This window comes from Arvicanthis niloticus, chromosome 30 (genome assembly GCF_011762505.2).
Source record: "Arvicanthis niloticus isolate mArvNil1 chromosome 30, mArvNil1.pat.X, whole genome shotgun sequence".
Taxonomy (NCBI): Eukaryota; Metazoa; Chordata; class Mammalia; order Rodentia; family Muridae; genus Arvicanthis; species Arvicanthis niloticus.
Genome location: NC_133438.1, coordinates 9,485,546 through 9,494,955, shown reverse-complemented (window position 1 = coordinate 9,494,955; position 9,410 = coordinate 9,485,546). Strand labels below are relative to the sequence as shown.

At 42.5% G+C, this 9,410-nt stretch overlaps 1 protein-coding gene across 6 annotated transcripts in view; it reads left to right on the top strand.

The window, feature by feature from the left end:
- Positions 1 to 9,410, top strand: part of LOC143440940 (uncharacterized) — a 29,713-nt gene that overhangs the window by 1,142 nt on the left and 19,161 nt on the right. For 2 of the 6 annotated variants that reach the window (XM_076927876.1, XM_076927879.1), the window contains exon 1: positions 7,804 to 8,060. The gene's annotated coding sequence lies outside the window, so the exon portion shown is untranslated. Of the gene's footprint in view, positions 1 to 281; positions 2,937 to 7,803; positions 8,061 to 9,410 lie in introns of those variants that run through there. The other 4 variants (XM_076927877.1, XM_076927878.1, XM_076927880.1 and 1 more) reach the window with 4 other exon arrangements.

Below are 9,410 nucleotides of genomic sequence, written 5' to 3'. Positions count from 1 at the left end.
TGTGTGTGTCAGGGGGCGAGGGGTTCTTTCATGATTTTATCACTGTATACTACATATATGCCTGGTGCCTGTGGAAGCCAGAAGCTGGCAATACATCCCCTGAAGCTAGAATCAAAGACGGTTGTTTGTTCCTACGTGTGTATTGGGAATTGATCCCTAGTCCTCCAAAAGCGCAGCCCTTGCTTTTACCTACTGAGCGATCTCTCCCTTCCCTGGGAAAAGCAGCAATATAAACATTTTGGTCATCATCTAGAAACTCATAATAAAATTCTTAATTCCAGCGAAGGTTGTGCACACTATTTCATCCCAACACTAAGGAGACACAGGCAAGAAGATCTGTGAATCTGAGGCCATCCCGGTATACATAGTTCAAGGTCAGTCAGAACTACATATATCCTGTCTCAAAAAATAATATTAAGTATAAAATGTACTAACATTAAAAATATGGCCAAGACCTCTAAGTGTGCTGTACATCACAGTTTATTATTTCTGAGAAACCGCATAGAGTTATACCATATATATCCATGCCTTGCTCTTGATTGGGAATTACACTCCCTAAATGCATTGACATTGACAAAGCCTTTACCTAGTGCTGAAATTTCTTACATGAAAGCAAATTCATTATGAGAGAAAACATACAAAAAAAACCTCTAATTAAGTCTCGTTTTTCATTCACCATCAAAATCTTCATACTAGAGTCAAACCTTACAAATAACAAGAAGGTAAGAAACTGTAAAGAGATACACAGGCTGTACTGTAGCATCACAGGAATGCTCAGACACAATTTAGAAATCCCCAAGTGCTCTGGGTTTGGTGGTACATGCCTTTACTCCCAGCACCGTGGAGGCAGAAGAAAGTGCATCTCTGAGTTCACGATCAGCTGTCTCAAGAAAAATCTCTAAGGGGATGCAGAAATTTATTTCACACTACTGAAAAAAATGGGAAGTATTAACCCATATCCTAAATTAAAATGATTTTGCTGCCATTAATAGCCAGTCTACTTTTGATGACGCAAAATAGCCTGGGGGACCCTCTGTCAACCATGAGTACATGGTAATCACCACAATCTTACACATTTTCTTGTTAGTACTTCCTGAACAGTTGTTCTCTGCATTCCCACTACCTGCTGCAATAGGAGACTTCTTTCACCAAGCTGGAGAGTTGTACAAACTGGTGATTATAAACATGAATATTTAGATGGCAGATTAACAACATGATCTTTAACAAAACTTTAATAAGATCTGCTCTTGGGTGGATATTCCCAAGCCTTGTACTCACAGGCTGTCTGTTGACTTTGCTTCCTTTGTCCTCATGGCCTGCTGTACAACGATCCCAGGAAGAAAGGAGGACCACAAACTAGTACCTGGTATAGAGAGTTTCATTTACTAGTCCTGGTATCTGGGAGCAGCATTATTTACCCATGTGGCATACCTCTGTTCAAAGGTTTATAAGTGATGCTTTCTTTGACTTGTAAAATAGTTGAATTTCACAGAACTTCATACATCCTTTTGGTTACCCCAACCACTCTTCCTTCTTTCTTCCTGCCCCATCCCCAGTTACACATTTTAACACGATATCGAATGCTCCATTCTTTCATATCACATCTTCTACTATCCTCTCATATTTTTTTTCACTTTGCTTGCAAAATGGTAAGAGTTCCATGTCGCTTCCTCATGGACATCTCATTTGGGTTGACCTTTTAGCAGCCCCTTCTCCCCGATACTCCACTACACACTCGAACTATTCTGTTCCCACATCCCACTGTCCAATTTCATATCACTTGCATTCAACTATCTATCCTTTCTTCCTGTATCTCCCCTCTAATGGACCATTTCTAACTTCCTAGCTTCTACATGCAGTCTTACTTCAACAAACAAAATCATTGAAGCTAAGACCCACATATGTGAGGAAACGTGCTGTTTGACTGCTGGAGACTGGTTGGTAACAGTCACCGTATTTTCTGGTTGCCTACATTTACATTCAGATTTCACACTTTCATTTTTATTTACAACTAAATAATATACCAGGTTCTATAGATATGTATCACATTTTCATTTACCCATGTGTCAGTTGATGGATTTCTGAGTTGATTCCATTGCCTGGACACTGAATAAACAAACAAGAACATGATGGGCCACGTGCTCATTGGTAAAATGAAAGTCCTTGGATTGCATACCTAAGAATGGTTACTGTGTATCAGAGTTCTCTGAGATTTAACCCTTTCATGTAGAAGCAAGCTCCTTTAAAAATAGGGTGTTAGAGAAAAGGGAAATTAACTGGGTGCCTTAATTGCAGGGCAGTGGAGGGGCCATGAACTGTCTATTCTATAGAGACTCTCCCAAAGTTTAGAAATAGAAAACTTAATAGCTTCAGGGAGTCCAAGAAACTGACAAGATTCACTAGAGCCTTCCTGCCTCAAGCATACATAATTGGCAAGGACTGCTGACAGGGTGAAACAAGGTGAGCTTTACAGAATATGTTCAGAACAGCCATGAAGCAGATACCAGTCAAGCTGCCTGGACCAGAGAACACAAGACAAACTCCTGGAGGAGGTATTGAGTGGCTTGAAGGCACTCTTTCCAACTCAGGTGAGCTGCATGGAACGACAGTGATCCCCCAATTTCCAGCTTCTTTAGCCATCACCTTCACAAGGTAATGAAACTGTTATTCAGTCCATTGTGCTTCTATTGGTAGCCCCTTATCTACACACTTGTAAGTCACCCCAATTATTTTTATTTATTTTTTTAATTCATCCCAATTAAACTTACTGGCCCACTGGGCTTTAAAGATGACCCAGTAGTTAATGTTCTGTCTGTTCTTTCAGAAGACTCACCTTTGAATACAAGACCCTCAAATGGGCCCTATAACCTCATCTCCAGGGCATGCAATAACCTCTTCCAGCCTATGAGAGGACCAGGAACACAGGTGGAGCACAGGTATACATGCAGACTAAATATCCCTGAAAAAATAAACCACATTGTTTCACTAAGTGTGACTTTCTTGTTTCTTGAACCTTTATCTGTCACTGGTTCATTATCTGGGATAAGTAGATGTTTGTCTTTGTTTACACAAGAATAGTGTCATATATCAATGCTGTAATTGGGTCACATAGACATTTTCTAAATTTTGTTTATTTCACATTTGAGAGGTCATGTTGGTAAGATTATAAGATATAGCTTCTGGAATTACTGAGTTTGATGACTATTCTTGGATATTGATTACACCTGGAAGGAACTATATAATCCATAAATGAAGGGCATGCCTGTTAGAGATTTTTTTTCTTGTTTTGAATTGTGTGATTTTACTTCTAGTACAGACCATGGAGGTAGGAAAGCACATGTGTTTGATCCAGACCTAGTACCTGGGAAGATACACCTGTATTCTGGCCAAACCTGCCAGAAACCTATGTAAGCTCATGGAAAGAGGAATCTTTCATTATTGCTTGCTTGTCCTTGTCTTGCTTGTACAGCCATTCTTTCCCTGGCTTTGGATCCTTCTTCTTTTGGATTCCAGCATGTACTGAAGACCAGTGGAGACATCCAGCCTTGTGCTCTGAGCAACTACTGATTTTTCATACTTTTTGGTCATAGCCAGCCATTGTTGAATTTGCTGAATTGTAGTAGGGAGTTTTCTGTAAGCATGTGTTTTTCTTCCCAGGCCCAACCTCCCAAGAATAACGAACTCTGAGACTCAAATATATTTACAAAATCCTAGGCCATATAGCTAGGCATATTTTTCTGACAAGTTTATAGTTCAATAATCCTATTATTCTATTAAATTCTAATCCCTTGATGATTACTTGATGCTTAGTTACCATCTTCCTGCATGTCTGAGCTCCAGTTCTCCCACACTTGGCTCTATCCCAGAATCCTTTCTACCTACCGGAAGTCCCACCTTCTGTTCTACCCTTTCCTGTATGCCATAGTTTTTGTTTTTTAGGTTTTTTTTTTTTTTTTTTGACAAGTGATGCAACAATCCAGTCAGTACACAGGAGATTTTCTCTACAATTCCCCCTTTTAGTCCAATAAAAGGCTCTTTCTCTTACATCTATAAACTATATACAGTGATAACTGATATAAAAAAACCATTAAAACTATTAGGTAAGATTTACATTCACAATGACCAGTTCATATGTATTTGACAACTTAGGAGAAAGTATTATATTATCAATCCTATCTTGGTGAATTTAGAGTTCTATACCTAAATCAATCAAATAGATAAACCCTTAAGAGTTATTCTGCCAAGATAAGATGATAACTGATTTGGTAGATAGGCATCATAGATGGGCAGGAATGTCCATTAGATTCCTTCTTTGGAAGCATGTATGCCGCCGATTCCGGTGCCACACAAGCTAATTCTCTGGGAGGAGTTTGCTTTATTTTGAGACAGGGTCGCTCAGTGTATTGCCAGTTGTCTTAGATTCTCTATGAATACCAGGCTGGCCTTGAACATAGACTTCCCCTTGCTTCTCCCTCCTAGATTTGAAGGCTTGAATGACCTTGTACAAAATATGTAACTTTTTCTTATCATCTGTTTGTTTGTGTCCAGGCCAGCTGGACAATCAAGTGGGACCCTTAGACCCTGTGGAGAGGACTGAGATGTGTGAGAAAATAAGGAGGCACAGAAAGTCAAGAAGTCTGATCAAGCTGGCAAAATGTTATTGTTCGCACAGGTTATATACTCTAAAAACAGGATGGGGAGGGGTAGGAAAGGAAAGAGGGCTTTGCAGGTGGAGGAAGCTAGCTGCAGCTGCAGGGTCTAAGTTATTCTCACAAAGCCTTTTGGTTACCAGGGGTTCTAAAAACATCTATCTAGCAGGATGTCGGCTAAATCTAGAGATCAGGAGGAAGGGTTACTAAGGTGGGTTGCTATGAGGCCTTGTTTGAAGTTCTGGGAACTGACAAGTGAATCATGGAAGGTAAGCAGAAAGAAGAATAGTAGATAGGAGAGCCAAGGGTGAGTGTTTGCCAAGAGTAAGGCCTTGCCATGGCTTCCCACAGTTTGTAGAGGTTTTACTTCATAACCTTGGCTGACTTAGAACTTACTCTGTACATGAGGCTGGCCTTGAACTCACAAAGATCTGCCTGCCTCTGCCTTTGAAAGGCAGCATTGCTCAGCTTGTTATATCCTGACAATTACCCAATGGCACAACCTACTTGATAAAAATGAATTAACAATCGGAACTTATGTCTACTGACATTAAAGACTTCTATTGCAGTAAATTGGAAGCTCTGAGTGGAACTGGTGAGGTTCCAGGTGCATGTAACACACCAAATGTAAACAACATGAAATAAATAATATGAGCAAGACTACAAGTGCCAGTGTGACTGAAGCAATTATAAAAAGCAACCATGAAAACCACCCTAGGAACAGGCTGACAAGATTCCATCAGAACTTCAAAGAACTTCGAAGCAACTTAACATTTCATAGTTCTTGACATAAAAAAGCAAGACTTCTTCCTCTTCTCTGAGGAGGAGAAGAGGCAATAGGAGAAAGGATTTGTGAGGGTGGGGCTGGGAGGAAAGGATAGAGTGGAGCTTAGTTCCAGATGTAAAGTTGTTGAGTCCTAAGCTGGCCCACTTTGGGTGGCCAAAAAAGTTGAGAACCGCACTAGTCCCACGTTCGGGTGCCAAAAATGTCGCGGCCCTAGCAAAATGTTGAGGCCCGGGCTACCCCGAGTTTGGCGGCCACTGTATCCAGGCCCAAGCTGCAGCTCTGGTCCGAGGGTCAGGGTTCAGCAAGAGAGAGAGTGAGGACAGACTCGAAGAATGGAGACCAGATAGAGCGTGATTCAATCCCTTTTATTCTTCAGTCTCTCTTCTTCTCTCCAAGTCCCAAGTCCTAAGTTCTTAGTCCTTAGTTCCTAGTCCCTAGTGCCTCCAAGTTCCAAGTTACTTCTTCCAAGTTCTCTTCCAAGTGCCTGCTACCTAATGCCTAATTCCAACTCCAAGTTGTACTCTCAGAAGTGTCTGATTCTCTACCAGTCTGCCTCTGCCTTTTTTATGTCTCACTTCTAAGCCATGCCTTTTCTTTGACCGGACTTATTTGGGTCAGAGATTTACCACAACAGGCATGGTGGCACATGCCTTTAATCCTTGCATTCCAGAGGCAGAGTGGGCCGATCTCAGTCAGTTAAAGATCAGCTTGTCTCGAAAAAACAAAACAAACAAAACAACAACAATAACAAAAAAAAAAAAAAAAAAAAGAAAGGAAACAATCCCATGAGATACAAGTCCAAACAAATAAAAAATTATAAACTGATATGTTCATCTCTATTTATATTGCCTGGGGCCCTCTGAGATGAACCAGAGCTGTTTGTGAGACTGTGGGTTTGGAGCTATGTGCTGGAGCCCGATGTGCTCAGCACAGGATAACAACTGAAGGCAGTGATTCTTCTACAATCGATCCACAGCCAACATCTGAGAGGTAAAGTGAGCCTTTCCACTTCCTAGACTGACTGTGGTCTTGTAGGGCAGTGCAGGTAAAGAGTTGCTGTTGGTTACTGATTACAGTAGTTGTATGGAGTCTAGAGAACTCTGAGAACAACATAAGAGTTCTTAGCCCTTCCCCCTCTCTCCCTTCCTATTTCCAAACCATCTCTTTTTCCTCCATGTTCCCAGAGCTAGACATTGGATGATGAAACTAACTTTTCTAGGGTTGGGACCACAAACCTTACTTATTTTCTGCATCTGGGACAGGCAAGATTCTCTGCATTCACCACTGTAATAAAAGAAAAAAGTTCTAAGTTTTATCTCAAAGCACTTTCAGAGTCATGAGGACAAACTTGTTTCTGAGTTAATGACAAGACTGCCATCTAGTGGTAAACGCAGTCCAATGTGGGATGAACTTAGTCCTGGGCTCTTAGCTGTGGGCTGACTGTTGAGGTCTGTCCATGTAGCATAGCTGTAGCCATCTTGTTTCATGCCTGGCAGCTATTTCACACTGTTTCTGTAATATGCCTGTTAGTCATTGACACAGAAAAATAATTTGACTCATACCAGGGTCATGCTGACCACACACCCTATTATGTTCTATATGGTCTGGAGTTGGTTCATCTTAAGAAATTTGAAAACTGTATGTTCCACTTAGGACTAATCAGAATAAGGGTCACTTAGAACTGTTCTAACTAGCCAAAATAGTTTGGGTCAGAGCAGACCACAGGGCAGTACTTCCTGCACCTGCACGCGAGCTCATTGTGATTTTTTTTTTTTTCTTCTTAAACCGGTCCTGAGAAGTGTTTGAGGTTATAGCTCAGCCCCCAAATTCTGATCAGTCTTAGGGTATGTGCTCAGTAAACTGTCCTTGTCTGACTGAGATCTGTGGTTTGTAGGGCTTCTGCTGGACCCGAACACTGACCACTGAGCTCTTGAGACAACCCCACCACCCCTCAAAACTACGTTCCTGAGAGGTCTCTGCCCAAATCATAATTGCAGTATTTGGTTTCAGCTTCTCATGTTTGTGTTTTGGGGAAGGGATTCTGGCATCCGAATTTAGCCTGTTGTTTGGTATGCAGTATGTGGTGGAGAGGCTGATAGTGAGATGGAGATCTTAGGCTGTCTATTTTGCATCTGAAGGATTCAGAATTCACGGGGGAGGGGGTAGATATTAGGGTACAGGGTCCTACCAGACACAGTTTTGGTCTAGGCTGGCAGCAAGCATGTGGGGAACACTGTGCAGAGCGATTCTAGGGCAACCTGAGGACGGGCGCTGTGTGGAAAGAAGCCTGAGACGAAGTGGGAGGGACAGGTCTCCGCGGGGCGGAGCCACTCACCCAGAAATAGAGGATGGGAGGATGTGGCACATTGGCTGAGTGTAGAGGAAGGGTTTAGAGTGGGTGGGATTAGAGGACTGAGCCCGGGGAAGCTGGGAAGCAAGGTGTGTTAGCTTGGGAAGTGGGACTAAAAAGTCAAAGCCAGGAGTCTCAAGGACCCCTTCCCCGACTGAGCTGGGGTGGGGGTTGAGGGGGGTGGCGGCTGCACTGTATGGAATCGCGTGGTGGTGGAGACCTGAGTTCGGAGGAAACGGCGCTCGCAGGACCAGAAAACTTACCTATACCGCAGGTGCCTTGTGAATATCCACGGAGAGTCAGCAGCTCAGCAGCAGGCAGGAACAGCACCAGGGGGTCGGGGAGTCTAGGAGTGGGGTGGGGAGGAAGTGGTGGTGGTGGTGGGGTAGGCACTGGAACCTCCCAGGTCTGAGGAGCTGTGGGGCTGGGGAACCGGAGGGAGGGGGAGGGGAGCAGAGCAGGATCAGTTTCTCCTCTGTCCATAAGGATGATGGCTCTCAAAATTGTGCTGTGGATGTCTTACCCTCGTCGATAAATTTTCAATAATACTAACTGGAATAATACTATTTCTCTTTATTGATCTTCTGGCTGCAAGATATTCTTGTAAGAATAATCTAGTAGAATATTTGAATTTATCTGCTGATATTTGCACACGCAGTTCTCTTTGCTATGGTGGAAGGGACAAAGCTATTGAAATTTACAATCACCCATACTAACTTCCGTGTTCTACCAGCTTCCCTAGTCAAGAGAGTGGCAGTGGTAGATTCCCCATGAGCTTTTATTCACGAAAGGAACCTCCTGCAAACTTAATTGAATCTGAGTGTAATATCTGTTGTGAGTGTCACAGGTATGGATGTAAAAATTAACTTTTAAAAGTAAACTTTCTATCCACCATTAATTTTTCATCAGAGACGTATGCAATCTGTGATGTAAATGCAGCATTGTGGAAAGAGTGCCACGAGGCTTGGTGACACTCAGGAGGCAAAGGCAGGAGGATCTCAGTGAGTATAGGCCAGTTTGATCTACATAGTGAGTTCCAGGACAGCTAGAGCTACATGATGAGACCCTGTCTCAAAAAACAAAACAATAAAAATAACTACAAAAAAAAGGAGGAGAAGGAAGAAATAAGAAAGGAAGGAAAGAAGAAAGGAAGCTAGCAATCAAGGAAAGAAAGCCAGACAACAAAAAGAAAAAAAAATGTGTCGTCTTGTTGAGGTCGGCCCCACCTCAGAATAGCTGTAGCCATTTTGTGCCATGCCTGCCAGCCATTTCATATTGTTGTTGTAACCTGCCTGCCGGTCATTGATGCAGAAAAATAATTCGACTCAGAGCAGGGTCATGCTGATCACATATCCTGTTACGTTTTGTTTGAGGTTTGGTCATCTTAAGAAATTCCACAAAACATTATGTAGGACTCACCAAATTAAAGGTCAACATGAACTGTTATGTCTAAAATGTCTTGAGTCAGAGCCGACCACAGGGCAGCTCTTCCTGCACCTGCATGTGAGCTCACTGTGCAGTCTGGTTTTTTCCCCCCCTTTATAAGCTGACAGGAAAAGATGTTCAGTGTAGCCCCTGAAGTCTGAGCTGCTGACCTGGCTTTTGAGTCTTAGGGTGTGTCTTC